We start from the raw sequence: 25,690 nt of genomic DNA on the forward strand, positions 1-25,690 counted from the left end.
CTTTACACTCCCACATGGTTCGCCTTGAACCAGCACTGAACTTGTGTTCACTTGTTTGAATATAACAGCATCTGTGACTACTGCTCGTGCATGTTGACTGTAAATATGTTGGAGGCTCATTAATGAGGTTGGAGCCTTTAATTATACGAACTACCTTTGCAAATATACAGTTATTTGGCTCTTGCAGCCGGCATTTAACAAAAGGAATGAATGTTTGCTCAAGTCAGGATATGTTCTCTAAAACTGAAGCTGCTTTCAGACATGCACTGAAGTCTGGACATTTTCCTGAGGTGTTTCCAGAGGGGCTGCAGGTGAGAACTCAAATGTCGGAGTCAGTTGTCAGAACTTTTCCTGCCGGCCCCCTGGTAAAATGTCCGAGTTAGTCCATGTGAGAAATAGCAGCAAAATATCTGGAACATTCAAAGCGAGCGATTTTTTTTCTCCATCAAGATTGATCAATTATTCTCTGAGAAGTCTACGAAAATTTTGAAAAACGCAGCACAATGTTTAAGAAAGTGAATAAAAAAACGTAACAAATTTACATGGCTTCGTTCCTTACCCATACTGCATCCTTCGACAAAATGTCTTGTTCATCCGTCTAATAGTTGTTTTTTTTAAAGCAAAAGAAAAAAAATATCTCAGGATGAAAGGAGGTGCCACACACGTAGAAGGCAAATTGGAAAGGTAATGAGATGCAAAAGCTTTTTTGCGATGAGGGCCGATGCCAGCGTCTTTGAGCTGCAAACAAAAACACTCCTTTTACGTCTCGTCTCGTCCTGCCTCCTCTAAGCTCTACCCGAGTGCCAGCCCTCACCTTGATGTTCCTGAAAATGTCCTGTTGTCGTGAATATGTCTGAACAGGACAAACTCCTGCTACCTTCTTCGGATGTGAAAGACAAACTCTGGGGAAAAAAATATGCCAGACAAAGTGTTAGTGTGTGTGTGTGTGCAATGCTTGGAACGCAGGGCGGTCATTAAATAATCATCTTGTGTCTGACTTTGTTTAAATCAGATATGGAGAGCTTTTTTGTCCTTCGTGACATTTTGATCTCTGCTTTGTCATAAGTGAGGGGATGTGATGAAATTTACATAGCCCTAATTCTTCAGCTTGCTGACAACATATTTTCCCAGGGACAGCCATCTTTAATATTTAGAAGAGTACTTTCCAATGCCCTTCAACTGTGCCTGCAGTATTAATGCATCCTTAATGGGAGAGGTTCCATGAATGAGCCTCAAATGGAGCCAGACATTTTAATGCTTGCTAGAATGGCTGTTATTTCCACACTTAGCCATAATAGTCTTTATTGCATATTTAATAAAGTCTCGGCTCATATTAATTGTTTAGCAGCCAAGGACTTCATTAAGTGTTTGTGATGCTCGAGATGGATTCTCCCAGTCTCCAGCAATCCCTTTGTCCCTTCCCATCTATTCTAGTTATATACAACGCTGCACTGATTAAATTAATGCAATTGTGTACTTTCTTTCACTCAGTCGCACTGGAGGGGAGCCTTTGTTTCGTGAGTGGGTAGGGAGTACGCCAGGAAGGTTGTTATTGTTTCGAGTAAACCTCGCATATTAACTGACATTTGTTGGTTTCCGTGTCTTTTTGTTGCTAAGGAAGTTAAGGTTTCTCCACCACAAATCAGATTTAATCATGAGGATTGTGTTTGAGCTGCTTAATAACACAGCTGGAAATGTAAATGAACTGTATTACGTGTTTCCAGTCTTAGTAGGCCAGGGGTGTCCAAACTTTTTGCAAAGAGGGCCAGATTTGATAAAGTGAAGATGCCCGGGGGCCAATAGTTCCTTCTGATGTTTTTTAACCACAAAAGTTGCATGCAAATATACACTGCTATAGAACAATAAATAAATAAATAAAAATTCATTGTCACAATTATCTTTATTTTTCAAATGGTAATGTTATTCTGTATGCTATACAGACTCACTGTGCTGTACCTTGTGTACTGCAATGACGGGAAGGACACGACATGACAGGTACTGCAGACAATGGCTGCAGCTCGTTTTATTGCCCAAAACATTCATATCTGGAGGGTCAGATAACATTGAACTGTATGGAATACAGTTTTCCACACACACACACACACTGAAAACTGAAGTGACTTCAGCAACAGAAAACAGTTTATCGCCTCACAGATCTCCATCTCCAGCAGAACATGTGACCTGCTGCAGCTTCATGGTGAAACTTGAGTCATGAACTCGTTATTTCAATGCTCAAGTCCACACCCCCCCCCCCCCTTTAGTTTCTCAGACTCACATTCAAACCTGAACCTTAATAAAACCAGGTCCTCACAAACAGACACTCCAGCAGCAGAACACACACCATTTCCATGAGTTAGATAAAAATATTTGCCTCATGGCCATTTTAAACAGGAATTCAAAACACTCAATTTCAGATTGATCAAGAAACCGATAACTTGCTGACACTAATGTGAAGGGTGATGTTGAGATCTGGATTTCACTAAAGAGGCCAGGTCTGGTTTGAGGGCAGTGGTTGAGATGTGTAAAATGTCACGTAAGTGGGAGTCACTCAGTCTTGACCTCAATCGGTTCTTGTTTAAGTTCATGACAGAGAATGTCTGCTCACACAAATATGTTGAGCCGAATAAGCTCAGCATTTTCTTAGCAAATGTTCGCATTTCTAGAAATCTGCCTTTATCCAGCTGCCCGTAAAAGTCAACAAGAGAAAGCTGCAGGTGTTTGGCGCGCCACTCATCGTCACACTGCAGTTCAATGAGCTCCAGCTGCAGCTGTGGAGGAGCATCATCAGGGTCCACGGAGAAGGGAGAAGAGAAAAGCAACATGTCCTTTTCAATAACTGCAAAATCCTGAAAGCGTTTGTTGAATTCCACAGAAAGAGATGCGATAGCTGTTGCATAACTCTTCATTTGCGCACCAATGTTGTCCTGTGGGAAACTTTCAATTACCTCTTTCAAAGCTGTGAAGTGTGCGGTGCAGGGCTCTGTTTGGGACAAGTGTCTTTGGAAAAGTTGCAGTTTTGTTCTAAAGGCCTTGACGTGAGCGTATAGCTGGCTCACCACTGCATCTCGTCCTTGAAGATTAACATTCAGCCCATTCAGATGCTTCGTTATGTCAACCAAAAACGCCAAATCAGCCAGCCATACAGGATCGGACAATTCTTCCATCGGCTGCCCCTTTTCACCCAAAAAAATTCTAATTTCCTCTCTGAGAGAGAAAAATCTCTGCATTGCGGACCCCCGACTTAGCCACCTCACATCGTTGTGATATATTACATCTCCATATTCAGCTTGGATGTCAAGCAAGAACTGCTGAAACTGTCGGTGGTGTAGAGCTTTAGCGCGAATAGAATTGATTGCCTTTACAACTGGTTTCATAACATGATCACATTTGAGATGTTTGGCACAGAGAGCCTGCTGGTGAATTATACAGTGGAGTTTTATAGCGTTACCTCCTTCTTCGCTGACTTTATTGCGGATCAGCGTGGACAATCCACGTCGCTCACCAGCCATGGCAGGCGCACCATCGGTAATGATCCCAGAAACTTTACTCCACGGTAGTTTCATATCATCAACAGCTGAACAAAGAGAAGCAAATAGATCCGTTCCTCTGGTTTGGTCTTTAAGGCTTTGGAGGTCAAGCAGCTCCTCTGTTACGTTCATATTGTCGTCAACTCCTCTTAAAAAAATCAAGAGCTGCGCAGTGTCGGAAGCATCGGTGCTTTCATCGCAGGCTAATGAGAAATAATCAAAAGTCACTCCCCTGTCCCTCAGTTGTCTCTGAATATCTGACGATATGTCCTCGACTCTCCGTGCCACAGTGTTACGTGCCAGGCAAACATTCATAAATTCTTGCTTCTTCTCGGGGCAAATGTTCTCCACCATTTTCATGACACAGTCCTTGATAAATGTACCTTCAGTAAAAGATTTGCCATGTTTAGCTATTAACATGGCCACTTCGTAGCTTGCTTTGGTGATATTTTCCTTTGACTCACAGGCCCGCGTGAAGAATCTCTGTTGTGATGCCAGAGCAGCTTGCAGGTGCTTCACTTTTTCAGCGCGGTCACTCCCTGTTAGCTTGTCATATGTTTTAGCATGTTTAGTCTGGTAGTGTCTCTTTACGTTGAAATCTTTAAACAAAGCAACCTTCTCTTCACAAATGAGACAAATACAATTGCCTCGATTTTCTGTGAAAAAGTACTGTAATTCCCATCTCTCTTGAAAGCGGCGGCCCTCAGCGTCAACTTTCCTCTTTTTCTGTGCAGTCGCCATGGTAGAAATGAGCGGAGAAGGGGGCGCGGCAAGGAAGCAGAGCCAGATGGCATTAAAGTGATGCTGCCACAATGTGGTGAAAAGAGGAATTACATTTTAAAAATGTATGATTTATTTATTCCGTTTGACAGTGCTAGCGGGCCACATTCCATTATATTTTTAGAATTTGCTGCGGGCCAATAAAAAATGGTTCCCGGGCCGCAGTTGGCCCGCGGGCCGGACTTTGGACACCCCTGTAGTAGGCCCTCAAAGCACAAGTTGCATTCGCCCATTCTTCTGTACGCATTCATACACAGTTGGCACAGTTGTCAGAGGAAATTCGGATTCAGTATCTTGCCCTTAGTAATGCAGACTGGAAGTGCCGGGTATCGAACTAACTACATTTTGGTTAGTGGACAATCCTCTCTGCGCCCTGAGCCACAGCTGCCAATGTATGTTCTTTCAAATATCACAGGTTAAGAATTTAAATGAAATTTTTGTGTACTAAAACTCTCATTAATAAAGAAATAAGAGAACATATATAGTAATAGATATAAATCAACGTTGAGAAATGAAATTAAAATTGAAAACTAAATTAAGAGGGAAATAAGTTTCTTTTGCATCCTCCACAAAGGCAACTGACCTGAATTCTGATCTTATCTCATTATATACTTTGTAGGAAATACAATCTCTGGCGGGACAGCATGCGCTCAGAGCATAGATTGGATTTAAAAATGGACGACGCATCTCCACTTCCTCCCACTATCCAGAAATTGAGGCAAAATATCCCGGATACGAACGCTGCCTTCGCTGCAGTGATGACATCATTTGGAGCTGCAGTGGCGATCAGAGGATGGAGCAGCAATAGTCTGCTCCCGTTCATATAGCATCAAATCATTTTAATAATACATTTTGTAGTGAATGAATGCAGAGCTTTTTCTTTTCAGCACACACACGATGATGGTAATCACACCAGATTGTGTTTGAAGTTACTGTGGAGTTTTTCTTTATTATGAAAGACCATGATCTTTCCATAATATTAAACAAGTGCCGTAAGTGCCAATGATAAATAATACATAATAATTCTGTAATCACCACAAGTGAATAATGTAGATCTGATACTGAACATACTGCATATGTTTCCCATGAAAGTGTTACTTATATATTCAGTATCAACATGTTTGCAATTTACCAAACACATCAATAAACAAAATATCCTCATTACGTTGAAAGAAATTGCGTTTTCTATACAGAAAACACTTGGTGTTGCAGAAACGTACACAGCTTTGTACAGCTGAGAGAAACTGCAGTTTGGTAATAAGTGTCTGTGGATTCTTCACCATCAGTGACCTCTTTAATACACATACTCAGTTGATTCAGTGCTGTTATATAAAATATGGATTATACACACAAGTCTTGTCATGTTTATTTGCTAAAGTTAATTTGTGTCGGCACAAGGATCATCATGCCTGGGCATCAGCGATGGAAAATATGCGAGTGGCTACCCCTCTTAAAAGAATATTACCTCCTATTGCTATATCTCCAACCTTTGAAAAGTATTAGCTACTTAGCTTTATCGTTGTTGGGTTTAAATATGACAATTTAAATTGTTGATGTTAATCAGTGTGCTTGTTATCCTGCTCTTTCAAAGCCTGCAGCTGGGGAAATTAATTCCAGTCAACTGACATTTCTGTAAAGCTCTCCATCACTTTGTTTTCTCATGCTACTGTTGCTTTTTCCTCTGGAGACTATAAATAAGAATCTATTCAACTCTACTACAGTATATTATGACAGTAAACACCAGTTATATCTGGTTTGAATTAAATTAAATTGTTTCCCTCCCCAGTTTGTCCACAGACATTGACGCAACTACAGATTATCTTCACATCGTAAATAAGCTTACAATTAATAACGCTTCTATAATTGCAATCCTGCAAGGGGTATTTTGTAAAACTGATGTGAATTTGATTATCGACTAATTAAAATGAAAAATATATTAAGTAAATATTAACTTTCAGCACAAACAAGACTATAATTTTCAAGTGAGTAAGGAAAAGCATATCCGAGGTTCCAAAATCTGTAAGAACCATTTGATAGCTTGAGAAGAACAATTTGTCCCAAATGGTTTCGCCAAAATGAAAAGACATTTTTGCCTCCAAAGGTCAAACTCGCATAACAGAGGGTGCCATCATTTGAGGAGTCATTGGGACTCATCTGTAAAGGTTTTTGAACCACGGCCTTTGTCTTTTGAACTTACTTCAAAGACTTCAGAGTGCTGAGCACTGTGGTTTGACAGCTTCACACTCGTAAGGACAGGCTGATCTTTTCCCCCTTTCACCATTTAATACCCTGAATGGACTCAGGCTAATTGGAGATCGTTATCGGGATGGTATGATGAATTATTTCGACCCTTCTCAAGACCTATAGAGGCATTTGAAGAAAAGGAGAAAAAAGACGTCTGACATACAATTGGAAAGTATTTGTACAAAAAAAACTGTTTTTCCTGTAGGTAAACAATGACTGTAAATTGAATATAACACCTAGCTGCTTTCAGACATTCACTGAACTAAAAATCTATATGTTAAAACGCAAATGTCAGTGTCAGAGGCATCGGACATTAACCAGAGTTTTTGCTGCCCACCCCCTTTCGGTATAATGTCTGAATGAGTCCATGTGAGAATACAGCAGGAGATTATCCGGAGGAATCACTGCAAGCAAGTGGGCCTGTTGAAGACGTCTCTCACACAACAGACACAAAACCGTAAAAAACAAAACAAACAAAAAAATCTGTAGTTTCATATGTAGAAAAAAACCCAATGAAGATGTCAAAGATAATGGGATTCGAGAGGTTTTGGTGACACACCAGTGTTGATGTGCTGAAAACAGGAAAACACATGACCTCTACAGGGGAATTAACACTTTTATGTCCTACCTCCTGCATGCTGCGCCACTCATCACCTCCAGAGATTTTTCTGTTGTTGAGAAATGCAAACCCCGGACAAAGTCATTGTCCCTGCTGTCCAGACATTTCCCAGTGCTTCAGATTTTAGTTTGAAAGGCTTTGCATGACAATAAAGCCCGACTACCAGAAGAGAAAAGTTATCATGGCATTTTCTCAGTCCGAGCGGTGGGTTTCAGTGAGGACAAAGCCAAACCACGTCTTCCTGTGGGTGCACTAAATCCAAAGTTGATAAACACTTGAGTTAGCACCCCTGTGATTCAGCACGCACTCTAATGTACTAAGTTTGATAAGTGAAGGGCAAAGCCACCCTCATGCATTTTCATCAGCAGCCCCTGGACAAGGCTCAGACACACATTTCAATACCTCAGAGAGCCCTTACACAACAGATAGGCAGACTGTGGCTGTAATGTACATCCCAGAGCAGCCGTTATTGGAAAGAGGTTGTGAGGATGTCGTATTGAGGAGACAGTTAAAGCGGTGTAATGAGAACTTGGATACTTGCTTAAAAAATTTACGATAAAGGATAAACGGAGAGTGTCCGTCAATAGACAAGCCTCAGCATAGACTAAATAGAACACCTAAATTTGGATTAAGGAACAGTCATACCGCACAAGTTGGCCGTGTGTACTGTACATATACAGTACTTCACTAGAGCTGTGTAATAGGGGTCAATATCTTGACTTGTTCTGTAAATAAGGCTCGTCTGAACCCTCCAACGCACTGTCTATCTCAGCAACCTTTCCCTGACAGCAGAGAATGCCAGCTATAAATACTGCCGGCTGGGGGCCCGGCGATATATCATGGATCAAATATACAAATGTGTTTTAGGGAAGTCAGCAACCAGCCATCCATAACTGAAGTTGAGTGAGCATAACTTCTGCATGAAGGTTGTTTCAAGGAAGCTCGGCAAAAAAATGCATGCCAAACCATTTGCCTCCTATTTCCTCTCTGCCCTTTTCCTAACACACCCAGCTTGGTTTGAAACAGTGTGGTTCACATTTAGCAAGTAAATATTGCATTCAGAAGAAAGAGACAAATCATGTTGTGAATGCAACTGTGAACGATGATCTGTTTTATGGCACGGTGCCTCGTGCCCCAATTGTTAACTGTCCATTTTGATTTGCTGCGTGCACCAGAGGATAGAAAAGGTCCCAGTCTATCCATGAATGATAGTTTATGTTTGATGAAAGAAAGTGTGAACAGTCAGTGTGCATTTTCTTACTCAATTTCTCACTTATCATATGACAGTTGGTTATTTTTAGGGGTAGTTTTGGAATAAGCTAGTATGATTTATTAACTGCCTCAGTAATTTGATCGACGAATAAATACCAGTTGAGAAAATCCTGTTAATGGGAAATCTCTCTCTCAGCGCATGGCCAGACTAAAATGGAGAACAACACAAAAAAACTGAAACAAGGACACAAGCTACAATAACTTTCACAACTAAGTTACCCCTCATTTTTGTCTGGCAGGTCACTTATCAGCCCGCAGCCACAGCAATAATCTGTCAGACGAAACTGTGCAGTAGGCAAAGCTATTAGCTCATAGTTTTGCAAGCTAAGTCAATTTGAATGGCAGCCTGATCCGAGTGGGGAATCCACTGTGTCATCTCAGAGTCTGTTGAGTGATGTAGGATAGCAGAAAACATCCGAACCTTTTGGGTCATTTTAAATCCCAGGACTGTTTCCAGAGTCACGCATACATTCAACCTGCAGGTTTGACCCTTAAACTACAGGGACCAGAGTGAAATATTAAAACTACCCATTCATCCATTACCTACACTGATAGTCCTTTGAGGGTTGCAGGTGGGGTAAACCCTGGGAGGATTGCTAGCGTTTTTTTTTGCAAGGCTGACATAGAGACAAACATTCACACCTTTAGACCTTTTCAATTAACCTAACCCCCATCTGCATGTCTGTGGGAGGAAGCTGGAGGTCCCTGGAGAAAACCCACGCAGACAGAGAAGAGCATGCAAAAGGCCCCGGCCGATTCAGGAACCTTCGTGCTGCTAGGCAACTACTAACCACTGCACCACCTATGAAACTTTTGAACTGTATTAAGGGTCTTTTTATATCGCTGCATGCTCAGTCTCTTCTACCTGGGACAGTATCATCTACTCCACTTGGGACAGCGGGTCTTCTGCTCAGCCATCTACCTTTTCCGGGACATAGACACTTTCTCTTCATCCTCAATATTTAGCTACGGTATCAACAAAGTTAACAGGAATTATCTTGGCAGGCTCACCCAAACATAGACAAGACAAAATACCTACACACAAAATACATCATGGAAAAATGCAACACATTCATACATTCGGATCCCTTCATTTGAAGAACAATAAAACCAATCCATGTTATAATTTCAGAAATCTCTGTCTGAGGCTTCATGCTTAGTGTGTGTATTGGTAAGGGCCCAAAGTGCAGTCTCGAATCTGTTGTTATTTGGCAACGACAACCTGATTCTCCAGTCTAAGGTTCTGCATACGGAGTCAAGCTTTACTGAACTTTGAATAAACAACTCTGCAGCAGTGGTGGCGCTGCAGATGAGTCCAGTAAATTAAAATGTAATTACTGCAGGCAGCAACCACCAAAGGTCAAGCAGACAGCCCATGGAATGTTTAGAGCAGCCACTGCACTAGTGTTAAAACAACTAAAACTACATTTTAAATAGATGAAACCTCTACACATAAAATGTATAGATAATACACTAGCACCTGGAGGGCTTTAACCAGCAGCAGCAGGAGCCTACTAGATAAAGTGCCTTAAAAATAAAGCAAACATCAGCTTTACTGCCCTTTATTCAAAGCTACTGAGTGGCCTGCAGTGCTAGATCAAGTGTTCAGGAGAAAGGCAACTTTGGGATAAGAGCTGTTCTGGAATCTGGTTGTTCTTGTCCTAAAACTTATATTTGTATACACAACCAGTGGTTTTTGACACATGTGGTTGCTCATATTTATTGAGATCATGTCACCGCCAGCTAACCTCTCCACTGCTCGTAACTCACCAACTCTCTATTGTGCTATAAGAGCAATGTTATCTGCAAGCAGTATTTATCCATTGCAAATTCCCCAAATACTGAAACCCGTCAGATATAGGCTGTGACTTAATGGCTTATCCATGTGTATCAGCAACTGGGGAGGTAACAAGGAGCAACTCCTATGCAAACACTATAATTCGATGGAAACATATGTGTTTCTTCCCTAATCTGCCGTATCTTTTCAGAACAGAGGCTGAGCAATACTATTTAAAGGTTGGAACGAACCCTCCAGCCCTCGTCTCTAAAAACGAAAGCCTCCACGCCTGTTAGCCGATGTAAGGGTAATGTACTTCACATCCACATAATACTGATGAGACATGTCAGCCATGGCAAACCAACAATATCCAAAGACAAGTGAGTGAGTTTCTTCATCAGGAGCCAAATGAAAGTCACACATGATCTCTGTGATCCTTCCTTCATTTGATGATATACAATAGGGGTATACCTTTAATGTGAGTCTCTATTCTTTGTTTGAGCCTAGTTACAGTATGTGTGTACCGAAAAATGATGAACCAAAAAAGAATTTCAGAAATTTGTCTTGCATCCCAAGATGTCAATTAATTAAGATGTCCAGAACCCCCCAAAAACTTCTATAAACATTATACACAAACAGATGGCATTGCATCGAACTTTTAAAAACAAGTTTCACAGACTGTGGAACAAAAGAGTTCGTCAGTCTGTTCACTCGAGCTTGTGGGACTCTGAATCTTCTGTCAGATGGCAGAAGCCGGTATTCAGATATAACATTCTTTAGTGTATACTGCTTGAAAGCTTGAATCAGTGCATGAACTGATTCCATACTGCATAACACTCATAACTTAACACAAATTGTTAATAAAGCTTAATATTCTGTGAGCAGACTTTAAATCATAACAAATTATTCTGGACCTATCAGCATTTGTTAGTGAAAATTGTAAATGCATCATAGTGAAGTCATAAACTGTTCATTGAATTTTTAAAAGACTGGGAGCTGGGAACACAGCAAGGAGGCAAAGCAAGCCTGCAGTACAACAGGCAGACTTTACAGTTTCTGACCGTGGAACAAGAATAAAGACAGAAGCAACATTTGTGTGTCACTTTCAAATATGGTCATCTGATTAAACTCTGTATAATATCCTTAATTAATCTGTATTGAAGGATGAAGCTACCATCCATCATCTATACTGCTTATCCTTGGAGGGTCACAGGCTGGAGCCAATCCCAACTGACATTGGGCAAGAGGAGGGGTACAACCTGGACAGGTCACCAGCGTATCGCAGGGAATATACAGAGACAAAGAACTATTCACATTCACACCTATGGGCACTTGAGAATAGCCGACCTAAACCAAGCTGCAGGTATTTGGACTGTGGGAGGAAGCCGGAGTAACTGCAGAAAATAAACGCTTGTGCAGGGAGAGCATGGAAACTCCACACAGAAAGGCCCTGACCGAACCAGAGTTCAGACTCAGAGTTGACCGCCACACCACCGTGCCACCCAGTTCGAAATCAGAATTGTGTTCTCACCATGTGTGAAAATGAAAGGTTGACCTTCTTCTTTCATTTGCAACTAAACCTTGATGTATTTGGTGATATATGTGGGATGGGATGTTGTATAACATTTTGTGACATAACCTAGTTTTTCATGTCCCTGTTTCCAGTAAATCATTATAATGTTGTCTGTGACATTAACAGATAAAAGTACTAAACTGTGGTGTTACAGCAGGAACGTGCCATGAATCACAATAAGCATGTCAATACCACTCAAGGAGATTGATTAATTGAATATAATAAAAGTATTCAAATCTTTTAAGACTGAACTTGTTTCATACTATATTATGTACTTAAAAATATACAAGATAGAAAGATAATGCAGATTATGTACTGAATGGCAATATACATGATTGCGTTCACATAGATCCCCACCAGTCATTTAGACTCTGAGAGGCTTCCACAGTATTTCAGCCTCTTTTGGCCGAACCAGCATGTTTAGTTTCCCAGACCCAGAAGAAGACTTGACCTGGGTTTCCGTAAACAAGATGATGATGTTGACATGCAACAAACTTGAGTAATCCCAAAACTAAATCCCAAATTTTGCATATATTTGTACGTTATATGTTTCCTCTACTGTTTCCTCCACCAATTCAGCAGACTATCAGTGGGTGTCTAACATTTGGCAGCAGATTACATATGATGCAGGGACCATGTGCCCAACACACACACACGCACACACACAAAGAACATGTTACACAGCAGAGCAACACCGACGGAGCGCCTGTTTGTTTCCCATCTGTCTCTCCTGTTCAGCCTACTGAGCAGCTCTCTGTCTTTACTGATGGTGAAATGTCACTTAGTCTTAACTGATGTAACTGTGTCTTTGCCATTTGAACACCCTGGCACAAACACACAAAAATGTGTTGATGCAACACAACTTTTTTTTTTTACACAGTTATTGGACAGCCCCCTATTGAAACAGTTGGAACCTCTTGCAACAGCCAAAACCCTTCTTGATCTTTTGGTTTTGATTACACCATGATTTACCATGTTGTTGCCACACACTAGCTTGGTTGTTTGCTTGCTAGCTGTTTAGGACACATTAACAATTCAGGCCACGCAGCCATAGCTAAAGGACAAGAATAGAAACATGTTTTTCCAGAGTTACTATTCCCTTGTATAGGAGAATAACATTTAAATTCAAAATGTCAAGCTTTCCCTTGTAGGCCCGCTTCTATTGCATGAATTGATTGTTATTGATCATGACTGATGTTTATTGTTCAAACTCACAAATGTAATTTCCATCTTCTGTTTAACATTTGGAAGAGACGTGGCGGACATTTAAACGAGCATCCTTCTCTCTCTGTCTTGTTTGTTTCCTTGTTTTTGATGATGTGGATTCCAGTAACCTCTATATTCTGCAGTATGCTATAAGCCGTTGCGCCATCCCAGCAACTGTACATCAGTCACCAGGTTGTTACCCCAGCCTAAGCCAATTACACCTAATCCTGATCCTCATGCACAGATCCGTGTTATAGGCTGCTGTCTGCGGGAGGATATATTTCAGCTGCATCTTGGGGTTTGTGTGAGCCTTTGAAAAGGTCAGTATGCAGCTAATTTACTGGTGCGCAACTAATTTACTGTACTAATTTTCAGTCTCATCAGATGTCCACCGTGGGTTGATAGATGAAATAAATAACTCTAACCTCACTGATAATATTGTAGTAGCACTAATATGCTCAGTAAATCAAAGGGTTGCCTGTGAAGGACTATTAGGGACATAATTCAGACAGCTTTTTATGTGCGTGTTCACGATGAATATCAGTGAGATTCACACGTCTGTGTTATTGTTGCAGCTCATGTGGTTAACATGTTGCTATAAAACAAGATTGCCGGATGTCAGACTAATATGGTGAAGAAAAAATCTATTCATATCTACAGAAGGCAGAGACAACAGAGCAAACAGCCGTGCAGTATAGATTAGTGGTCATCATGGATAGACTCATTACCTTGTGATTGAGACACAACCCAGGACTGTCTGGGTCCAGACCCTGTCTGATTGCCGCCAGTCGTGGGTCTATGCATCAATACGTCTAATACCAGAATAGGTCTGAGGCTATACCCACCATCAGCTCTGGTGATGTGGTTTGTCATAATCCTAATGAGAGAAAATTGTATTTTTAGATGCATAACGGAGTGAATTGTCTTAAGAAGTGCAGAAAATATATTGCTCTTTTCAACCACGGTCACTAGTTCATTTGTGGCACATCATGAAGCTGCCAGTGTTGGTGCACTGCCAAAAGTCATCTTAAAACCAATAAAGTAGGTTTGTTCAATTCAGGAGAAAAATTTGTCAAACAAATTGTGTTTATCCTTGGCTTTGAGAGTCTTTTAACACCACAGGCAATCACGAGTGTGGAAAACAGATTTTACTTTGGAAAAAAGGTAAACAATTCTAATTAGAGTCAACCTAACTGTTATTATCCACTATTCACACTGGTGTTAGAAAGTGAATACGCTCTTGTTATTGAGATTAGTACTCACCACAACTGTAGCAAATTAGTTCCACTGCATGAATAATAAAATAGTCAAGGGTGTCAGATATGAAAACAAGTTTTATTCGAACGCGTTGTGTCATTTTTGTAAAGCAGGAGTGAGTGACATCACCTCTACCCACATTTTAATACTTTAGGTTAAAAAGTAACGTATGTGTGCAGAACAAAGTTATTTCAAATCATTGATGTCCACTGCTTAGATCTTATAGCTTGAGGTGCAGTGGACCATCTTTAAAAGGGATCATTTTCTCAAAATGTTCCTTTTCTATATTAAATGAGTGGATTTATTGCCCATGTTGAGCTGAGCCTGATGGCAGTGAGGTTACCGCTGCCAAGATTCACTTAGATGTGATCAGTAATGGTGCATGCCCATGTCTTCAGTAAAGAACACTCCTTTTTTTTATCCTTAATGCCCCTCCTGTTGACATAACTGATGACACTATGGTTGGATTAATACCTAATATGTAATTCTTATATGGTTGCTTAGAGATAATTGTTAAAAGGGTCAAATAAATGTCACAGATCTATCTTCTTAATGTTTGTGCTTTAACATTAGCTGAGAGAATGTGAAGCCAAGAGAGAAAACAGACTTTCAAGGCTGGAGAGTTGAAGCTATATCACGCTAGCGCCATTTCTTTAGTGCACAAGCATTCATACACCGTATGACTTACTGACATTATGACCGTTAATGTGGTGGTGGTTACTTCTGTCTTCATGAGTGTGAGAGGACCAGCAGAGCGAGCTCACGTGAACCTGATCAGAAAGGTGACGTCTGTCTTTCCATTAAATGTCTCTAATGTGTCTCTGAGACTAAATCACGTTCAGCCTGGCACTTTACAATGCGGCGCAAGCAGCTACACAGAACTCGTGAGGGGCCAGTGAAACCGACAAGTACATTCTCTGTGATTTAGTTCCGGCAACGAGCACAGCAATCATCAGGGTAAAGAACTGTGTGTGTATGTGTGTCCCTGTGTGTGCGTGTGTGTGTCCACTTTTGTGTAGAAGCATAGGGTCAGGGTAACACTCCAAATCACTGAGAACCCAGAGGGAACAAAATGAGCCGGTTAGAAATAGTGCAGAGACAAGCTTAACCTTATTTGTAATAGTCCATCTCCATCATTCCCTGTCCAAACCTGTTGTCTATAGGAGAAAGCTGCTGTTCTGAAGGTTAAAATACTATTAATATACTGACCTTGGATAAAGTCCACATAATTATTGTAGGACTTGACACTATAACATTTTAAATCTGCAGTGAACATGTCTGGGCCCTTATGAAATTAAAAAAACATTTGCGAAGCCTTTATAAACACACAAACTATAACCGTGGTTTCAATAGAATAATAAATAATGCAGAAGAGACGTTTAACAATTAAAAATTAGGAACTGATACTTGATTCAGCCAACTTAACTGAGAGGTAATGAACAGTTTATGGTGGAAAAGCAGTACAACACTTTCCATTTTACTGCTCCTATACAACAGAAGATTTGAGAAATTAATATGCAGCGGAACTGACAGCTGCAAATTACGGCTGTTTCTTGATGCCGGAATAATAATTTTACACTACATTACGGCAGGTATTTACAATTCAGAGACTGAGGGTGCATACTTAACTACATCAATTAAGGAAATAGTTGCAGAGATGTCAGATACTCCACTGAAGCAAATCTTTAGCAGGCGGTGAGGTGCCATGTGTTGTATTATGGCACCAGCTGCACTAGCTTCCCAATGGGAAATAGTTTCGATGTTTTCCATAACTGCCACTCTTCCGCTTCATCAGGATCCCTCAAAACTGTTTTGACAGGTAAACATGTGGTGACTCACACCTGAAGTCAGGGACGTTGCACAAGTTGAAGAAAGACTGACAGAGATGCCTGTGTTGCTGACAGCATTAAAGAAAAGAAGAAAATGTTCCTCCACCAGTTCTGGACATTTCCCCTTTTTCCTCCCCCAGGTGACCTTAAGCTCCTGCATTACCTGTAGATATTTCCCAAGACCGGCAGGAGGTCTGGTCAATGGGTGTTGTCCGCAATGTCTTCTGGGGAACCTGAGTTTCTTTCCTATGTCCAACCTTATCTACCAGTCATGTCCTGCTCCATGGACGCCTTCGAGGAATTTGGATGTTCTCCTGCTCTATGATGTCGTAGCTGCTCCACATCTCACACAATCCACTGCCTGTTACCCTTTTGTCCATGAACCCTGACTCTGTATCCCAACCATCTTGGCTTGCATGTAGCTCTGTGACCCCAGCTCTCACTTCCTTCTCAATCAAGACAAGCAGCTCTTTGCCATTGGCTTTGTAGTATTGGATTGTTGAAATGCTGACTAAAACTGAGGGCCAGCTGCCAAATATCCCACCAGTAGTCCAACAGCCTGGTCCAGTGCCTTCTGTGACCTGCACTTCCTACCAGACCTTGCCTAAATGCTAGCCTGGGAGACACCAATATGGTGCTTGAGCTCTGCAATTCTATCTTTTAACAACTAAACAACATTTAATATTTGTATAATGAGCAAACGTCTTAACTTTAGACCACGCCAAATTACACATTTTCTATATGCAAGAGATTCATAGACAATGTATTCCAGATATAAGCATTAAAAAACAACTTACAACACCCTTATATACAAGTTAATCCAGCTTAATTTGTAGGAGACAGATTTGGCACTTATGGATATTATGAATGATGACCTTCAAAGTCATGAAGATGTATCTTACAGTACTACGAATGTACTCTAATGAAATCTAGGAAAACCTTTATTAGTACCTATTAGCCAGTTAGAAAGAAGACTGCATACAATATTATAAACCTTTCCAGCGAGGAAAACGAGTACTTGTGAGTACTGGACAGTGAAGGCGGTTGCCTGTTTGTAGCACCGGCAGTTCAGCTACGGTGGGAGGGATACAGGACATTAAGGGGGTGATAGAAGAAGGGAGACATGGAAGGCGAGGAGTGTTAAGGGCATCATAATAAGTGAGAGGTGGATGCGGGAAAAATGTCACAGGGTTGAGAGGACTGTGAATGAAAAGACTTGCCCTGCTTGTCCTGTCATTTCAGCAGACTCTGAGGACAGCGTTGTTTCCCAGAAGCTTCCGTTTCACCCTGCCGCCAGTACAAGACGTCCTCCCTGCAGCCCGTCGCTATCAACAGACGCCATCAGTCACACTGGCTCAGAAACCGCTCGCCGCCAGTCTCACCACGACTGTGAAGGCAACTGCTCAAGCTTGGCTCTCAAATCTGCTTCTCCGTGTGCTCTGCTAACAAAGACATATATTTACGCACCGTCAAAACAACACACTCACACAAGGACACACGCGCAGACACACACAATCACACATACATACATGAAAAGACAAACATACAGAAAAAGCACTGACTGTATTTGTCGCTGTCCTGCTTTTTATATCCCTCTCTGTATGTAGTTGACTGCTGGATTTACACGGAGAGAATCTACCTCCAAGTAAGCCTTGGAAACATGGAGGACATGTTTCCAAGGCTTACTGTCTTCTTCTGAGTATTAAGGGCTCACCATGCCACAAATATCATGTACACTACTGCGTGGAACCTTGTTCTTGGACCATTTTGGATATTTGGGTGTAATAGTATCACAAAGTCAGTAATTCATTATTTCTGTTGTGTAATTTTTCACACACAAAATACGTCAATCAAATATTGTCCTGTATCGACTGCCTAAGGGCATTCATCTCACTATCTGTGGTGAGAATTATTGCGTGTACATGCAATAAGTGAAAGAAATATTGATTATTGAGGTGGATGCATATAGACATTATATAAAAATGGATGTAGACTCCGGGGCCAGAGAGTGAAGCCGATGCAGAAGTGCTAGAAACCTGTATTCCCTCAAATGACCTGCAAAGGACGACTCCGCTGTTTGCAAGAAAGATATGTTTCTAAAGAAGTCTGAGTCACTTGATTTATATTGTCAGCAAACATTTTCATACAGAATGTATGAATGACTCAATTGTTGAGCCTGGTATGAAATGAGGGATGTATACCCAGTGACTGCGGCTCCTACCATCCAATTGGGTGTGCAGTCAGATTGTTGTTGTTAAATTCCATCAGACTCCAAATAATGTGAACGTTTGGTACGTTAAGATATTAAATTGTGAACAACACACAATATCCGTACAATTTTTTTTTCCAGAGACATGCTGCAATAAATCTTGTAAATCCAGTGAAAATATTGAGTTTGGCGAAGAGTGGAATTTAAAGCATGAGGCTACTGCTGAAAGTTGAATATCTTTAGACCTACTAAGTCAAGTCCCTTTATGGACCCCATGCCAATTTCTTTTCCATCCCTCCCTATACAACTACATTAATTTTTTACATAATTTCATACACTGCTTTTCATTCTCCTCACCACTGCAACTCCCAACCCCCTCCTCATTTTATATATGCACATTTTTCTCCTGCACATGCCCCTGCACACACCAGATCAAAGCGCATTCATTCCTCCCTCGTGAACTCGAATGCATAACTCAACCCCATTATCTCTTCCACTCCTCCCATGTACCCTAAGTGACAAACTACTATACACACGCAGTTTTGTTGGTGGTGGATTTGACCTGCGACCTCAAAGCCAAACATGTGTTTGAGAATTATTATAAGTCAGCTAAACAGTCAGGGTTAAATATTAATCAACAAGGCGAGATTTGCAAATATAAGCGGCCTTATTAGCAAACAGAGGGAGTTTCTTTGAAGTTCTGTGAGGGTAAGGTTTTAAGAACCAGGAGTGCTAACCCTGTGCCCAAACCTGCTCTTTTCTCATCCGGGTTACGGATCGACCATGGCAGAGTTTATTAGCAAACATGGGTTGTTTTGATTTTCCTCATATTTCTTATCATGGCATTACAAGGCGTAGTAGGTGGAGCCAGAGAGGGTTTCCCGAGATTATCTGCCTCGTGTTTGATTGTGAGATCATAGGGACAGTTATTCCAAAACCACTGCAGCTTTGAACCTTGATGGAATAAAGCAATCTCTTAATCAATAGTCATTGACTTTGGCCTCCAAATACTTTTTTATTCCTCTGATTGGAAGATGTAAATGGGGGAAGCTGGATGACATTTGCCGACAGTTTTCCCATCTCTATTTCAACCTTTCATCATCAGGAAATCTCTCTCTTGTAAGTGATATCACACCAGTGTTGACAAATTATACTGTATTATTTTTAAATTCCCTGTTTGCGACTCCTAATGTATAGATTGTAAATGGAGCTTTACGGACATAATATAAATCTGCAGAGCCTGCTCGACTAGCAGGCTTCATCACCGTCATTCGCCTGTTGAACTCATCTCCCCTTCGCTCTTTCTCTCCGTCTCCATCTCTTTCTCTGTCCCTCTGTCGCTTGCTCTCTCTCCCTCTCAGCTGCTATTATTTATTCAGTTTGTTTGGCGGGACTCAGTAGCCGCGGCAGCCCCGGCCTGGCAGACCTATCGAACTGTGGCATAATAGATGTAATACATCAATGCGTTTGAGCTGAGAGCCTTTAATTAGGCCTTCCTGCTCGTTTCATCAATTCCCCCATGCCCTCCTGGGATTTGGGGGAGGGGTTGGGGTGATACAGAGAGGCCTCCTGCGCTGCATGTGAATCACTGCACCTCCACCTCCCCGGCCCATTCCTCTGTAGGCTCTTTGTCCCTGAAAATTTGCCAGCCTCCTGTCCTCTTGCCTTCCCAGCCCACTGCCACTCATGTCTACGGGGTCAGACAGCATGAAATGCTAATCCTCACCTGAATTTCAATAATTAAAAACATGCGGGCCTTCGGGATTTGAAAAGAAGTGGCTTTTCTTTCAGACAGCCGCAGGAATGTCAAATATGAAATGAATGATTATGAGAATGTAGGTTTATTGGGTAATATACGTCTGCGTGTGAATGCGTCTTAGTGTGGCTGTGACCTTGTTGCCCAGGTGCAGTTGAAATGTTTCATGTTAAATAAACGGCAAGCGAGGCCCAGTGGTGAGCAGCGGCACAACTGCAAACACTGACCGATCTCCTGCTGATTTTGCCATTTTTTTGTTTACCATTTCTAGCCGTTCGCTTTTCACTCTAATCATAGCAACAACATCTGACATTTACCACAAGTTAAAGTATGACCAGGCCACATAACTATGGGCCAGCAGCACTGGGGGCAGAGGCTGATCTAAGTAAGCATAAAGCCTGTTTTCATTGCTGCCGTCTCTCCAGTCGGCTATCATTTCATTTCTGTATGCCAGACCATCGACTGCATTCAAGCATATAGTCAGCGGTATAGATTGCTTTTGGTTCAGATAAACAAAACTATTGATTGGAATTCAATCCTGAATCCAAATGTGACTCTGTTTGCCACGACATTCACAGACAACACAGGTTATTCAGGAAGACATTACTTACACACCTTAAGTCTTTAGGTGTGTGTGTGTGTGTGTGTGTGTGTGTGCACAGAAGACAAATCTGTATGTAGCACTGTGTTCATGCATTTCATCAGGGGGTATTGAGTTTTTTCATCACAACAAAGAACAAAAGGGAGATTAACTTAAGGTTGAATCGAGACTAATGCCCCTCAAAATTACCTCCACTTTAAGTAAAGATTCTGCCTGTACCCGTGTGCTTTAGGTGGCTTAAAGGATTGGACGAGCATGAATATTTACAGCCAAACATTTTGTCCATGAACATCCAGCGACTTGTTTTTTTTATGACTAACCTTGAGCCAGTGGAGGATCCGACTGCTTCTGGACATGAATAGACAGCTAGTACTGAATAGACAGCTAGTACTGAATAGACAGCTAGCACCTGGTGGTTGTAACTGTAAGGAGCCACCTTCTCTCTAAGCAGAATAATTACTAACTTTGCTTCAATACGTACTGTGACTGTCACACAGATGCCGTGTTCACACTGATGCAGACATTTTGCAACAACAACAATTACAGCTATATACTGGTTTCTCTGTGTTTGGTTAGCACTGCAGGTTTGCAGCTAAATTTAGCATCACTGAACCACATAACCGGCATTCACAAGCACCTGCCTCCTCCACTATTATTTGGAGCACAGCGTTTGTCTCTGGTATGCGAAGGATCTTTGATGTAGACTTGATCGCCACCTACTGGCCCGGCATGCATGTTTAAGCCTTTGTCATTTTGTGTTCTCGTCTAGACGGAGATATTTTGTAAAAGAAAGGTTGTTCAAGAGGAAATATCTGCAGGAGTGAGGACCAGGCCAGAGTGATTCTTTTATGAATGGATTTTCATAAGATGTGACCCTGCCCGGAAAAAGCATCTTAACAATGCAGATGAAGTAGAAGCTGATATTAAACAGTTAGGAAAATGCTGTCGAGTTCATATAAAACACACTTCACTTCATATTTCCCTGCTAGGAAGTCCGTTGAAAAACACAATGTGAAGGAACTGAACACAGCAGGGAGTTTGTACGCTGCTGGGATTGAAGGCCAAACAGTGTGAGAGGCATATAGTCAGAAAAGGAGAAAGCTCACTGTATAGCTGTGGAGTTGGCAACTGAAAGAGCTCGGATTACTGCTCCATCATCATAAAGTTAGCGATGTGACAGGAAATAATAAAGAAGACACAAAAAGTTTTGAAAGCCATGTTAATGAAACAGCCGTTTAGTCCCAATGGATGTGCAACTCCAGTGAGCAGCAGTGTATATATAGTTCATTTGGATTTAGAATAACATACGTGGCATTAGTTTCCTAATGAACGACAGATGGCATCTCTCCGTTATCCATCTTGTCAGGGATGCAAAGTATTTTCTGCTGGAAAATCATAAATAGCACTTTTGCACGCACATGCAAAAGCACACATGCGAAGACCAAATTCGCTTCGGCACTTGCTTGTAAATATAGTATCCATGTTGTATAGTACCTTCACTCCACATGATGAACTGCCCACAGTCTGTTAATTCCACAGAAGCTAATCCCTTCAGTCTTTCGCTAATATATCCATTACATGAGTGATGCTCCCATAAGCCAGCCCTAGTCAGTAAATAATTCTGGTTAATTAAAGCCGAGACATCCATCTTTTCCTTGGCTTTGTGTGCCGACTTGGCGAAAGGCATGTTCTATTAATAAAACAGTGGTTATCACCGCTGTTGATGTACTTTCAAACCTGTTATAAGACTGTAGATTTCAAATTAAAATGAATAGCCAATAATTCAAAAGGGAAAGTGACACTTTATTTTGATAATGCCGCAGCCATCAGGGGTGATACCAGGAGAGAGTGTCTGTGTAAAACAAACACACTGATATAAACAACTTCTGCGTGTTTTAATGTTCACATAAGTACACTAATTCTTTTCCAGGGGCGGCTGGTAGTTAATGGGCAGTTGCAGAAAGCCCAGAAGCAAAATCTGAGCATATCCATGTAAAAACATTAGAAACTGAAAATGACATCCTTATTTACACGAGTCAAACACCACATGCAACATGGTAAAAATAAAGGATGATTGATTTGTTTTGGCACCGTTTCTCCAGCCCATTTAGCAGAGCCTAAAAAGAGGCATTTCGTATGATACAAGATATTTGTTCACATGGGAGGGGGGGGGGGGCTTGTTAGTACACACTTGACCATTAGTGATCTCCCATGTCTTTGTTGCGAATTTCCATTTAATTTTCACAAATGGGAAATTACACTCAAGAGGAGGGCGCCAGTATTTTGATTGTCTATTAAATAGCAAATTAATTTTCATACACTGCAAAATGTGGATATTTTAACCAGCATTAGCTCTTTCCCAGTACATCCAGATCAGATTCATAATGGCCCCGGGACATTTCTCCAGATATTCATAATATTCTCTGCTGCTAAAATAATTAAGTGTGGAAAACACATTAGCTCTTTCTGCCTGGTTGTATGTATGCAAACATATTTAGTGATAAATCATCAACACTGTTGGAAAATACAGCACAAGTCTTTCTCTGCTCTATTGAAAAGTCATTACATTGTATAAGGATGTTAATATTTGACTGTTTGATTAGTCTGTGTTTGATTAGTCGGTTTTTATTTCTTTTGGATTTTCCCCGATAAAAGACAAAACCAAGAGCTGCATATAGAGATAACTGGATAAGAGAAATTAGAGATAGAGAACCTTTGAAGGCTTTAAGAGCAGTGTCACACATTAATCCTCAGCAGTTCCATACAGTGACAAATGGGTGTTGATTGCTGAAGTACAGTAGCTGTTACTTACGCTATGGAGCAGTTCCAGGAGGAAGCTGATAGTGTTAAAAGCTGCCTGTTTATTAAGAAGAGTGGTATGATGTTATTCTCTGTTACAGATATAACAATTCTTCAGTAAAATGTCTAAAAACAACTTGTCTTATGTTATACATTTTGTATTTTTGAGTTTACATTGTCCGAAATGTTTCCAACAATGTTCAAACTGGAGAAATCCACATTTGTACTAATAGGTGATGGGACGTTTCTTTTAATTGCCTCACTTTTGCTTCACCCGTGGCTTTTTCCGTCAATGCCAAAACTTTCGGGTTGGTCAACGAAAAAAATCACCAGCCAGTTACCCATTGGTTCCTCCCACTGCTTGTGTTGGTCACTTGTAATGGATCGTGATTATTCATTGCCATTTGCCACGTAACACGAATTAAACTTTGATACACTACCTCCTCTGTGAATTTGATTTGCACCTGAGTTGCAACAGATAGATTTTCATCGGCAAAGGTGGTGAAGACAACAACTCTAATGATCTCACGCTGCCTCACAACATCATAAAACTAATTATTTTTTGTTTTGGTGTACATACCCATAGAGGCCAAGTTATATATTGTATGTTTAATGATACATTACAGAGAACTAATGGATTATTAAAAGCAGGAATGGTGATAACTGGCCTTCAGGTCCTTGTGTCGCTCGTGAGACTATTTGATCCGGCTTATGAGACAATTCATAAGAACCAAACAAGCGACTCAGAAATACAAAACATTCTAGTGACAGCAATTCATTTCTTTATGCAATTAAAAATATAACATAAAAAAAGATGATAACATGTCCGTCTAGGTGACATCAAACACATATGCAGCTTTTGCATGTCATCACTGAAAAACATCATGGTAGAAATCAAGAAAAAACAAGGAAATGTGGATATTATTATATATATATCGTATAAAGTGAACACAATTGTAATTTGTCGATTTTATTTGTTTCAGACAGTGAAAAAAAGCAGGTTTGTAATAATTTTATAATAGGGAGGCGCGGACATGTAGCAAAACATTTACTACAGTTAAGAGTTTAGTATATTGCAACCAAATTCTCCAGTGAGTAGAATAAACACTCCTCCAGAACAAGACTCAAAAAGAACATTCTGTGCCCCTCAAAGGTAGCATTCATAGAGCAGGCTTGTTGCATCGGATTGTGTTGTTTTGTCTGTGTGCCCTCACTTCCCTTTATGTTTCTAACATTTCATACCCTGAAGATGAGCGGTATAGTTCACCATGGGAACAGAAATGTGTGTGTTATAAAGAGGCGCCTAAAATACTTGCAGCCTCTTTCCTAATGAGCCTTGAAATACCTCACGCTGTTCAACGTCTAGGACGGTTTCATCCAGCTCAGACTCTGTCTCACTTGCCCCCTAACCCTCTCCGTCCAAGGAGGGGACTGGCAGGCTGGCACCCCCCTGCCCTGCGCCTGCCACCCACCAGGCCTGACCATGCTCTCCACTTCATTTACCTTACGCTCGGCTCCTCTGCCAGAACAGGTTAGAGGCCGTAACACAAACAGATATGCACCTGCAAGGTAAGCAACCCCTTGGGATTAAAGCAGGCAGTTCATTTTGTTTGCATTTTGACAGGGTGTTTTTAATTTTACCTGCCAGCGTAGGTTTGTTCAGGTGGTCTCTCAGGACCTCTGTCTAGTGTGACCTATCATTGCCATATGGTCGCAGCTCCCACAGCTCGCGGCTGATGGACCCTCTGGCTCTAACAGAGTCATTTAACCTGTGCTGATGTTAGTGGAGGCAAACCTGTGCTATATTTAGTCTGCATTATGCTGTATACTGTCCGAACCCACTCACAATTGTTTCCCCTTTAAAGATAATTTTGTTCAATGCTGTGACAGACAGGACAGCAATTTTTGTTAATGTCCCTTTATGTGTATTTTCGACATTGAGCTCACAGTTTTCTTCTTTTGATGTATTTGATCACTGAATTAAATCTGAGGCGAGGAAAACTCTTGATGGATTTTTTACCACAGTTCGAGTTTCCATAGTTTTAAGCACTTTACACAGTTAGTTGAGACAGTGAGCTCTTGCGTCTCGGCAACTTTTAACTTTAGATGTTTTCAGTTTGTTTTTTTTCCTTTCATAAGATTAAGGTTGGATTTAATGAAAAGTGTTTTCACAGTAAAAGGCACAGAAATCTAAAGGGAGAAAGAAAGAGAATCTAATCAAAATAAGTAGTATGGGAGGAA

General features: G+C 41.0%; 1 long non-coding RNA gene across 1 annotated transcript; it reads right to left on the minus strand.

The window, feature by feature from the left end:
- Nucleotides 1-1,893: 1,893 nt before the first annotated feature.
- On the minus strand, nt 1,894-21,175 carry LOC117757321. Its single transcript, XR_004613090.1, has 3 exons — nt 21,163-21,175; nt 10,467-10,471; nt 1,894-2,045 (listed from the first exon to the last, which is right to left on the minus strand). It is a non-coding gene; the product is annotated as an uncharacterized LOC117757321 (long non-coding RNA).
- Nucleotides 21,176-25,690: the final 4,515 nt, after the last annotated feature.

The sequence above is a fragment of the Hippoglossus hippoglossus genome, chromosome 3 (genome assembly GCF_009819705.1).
Source record: "Hippoglossus hippoglossus isolate fHipHip1 chromosome 3, fHipHip1.pri, whole genome shotgun sequence".
In the NCBI taxonomy this organism is placed as follows: Eukaryota; Metazoa; Chordata; class Actinopteri; order Pleuronectiformes; family Pleuronectidae; genus Hippoglossus; species Hippoglossus hippoglossus.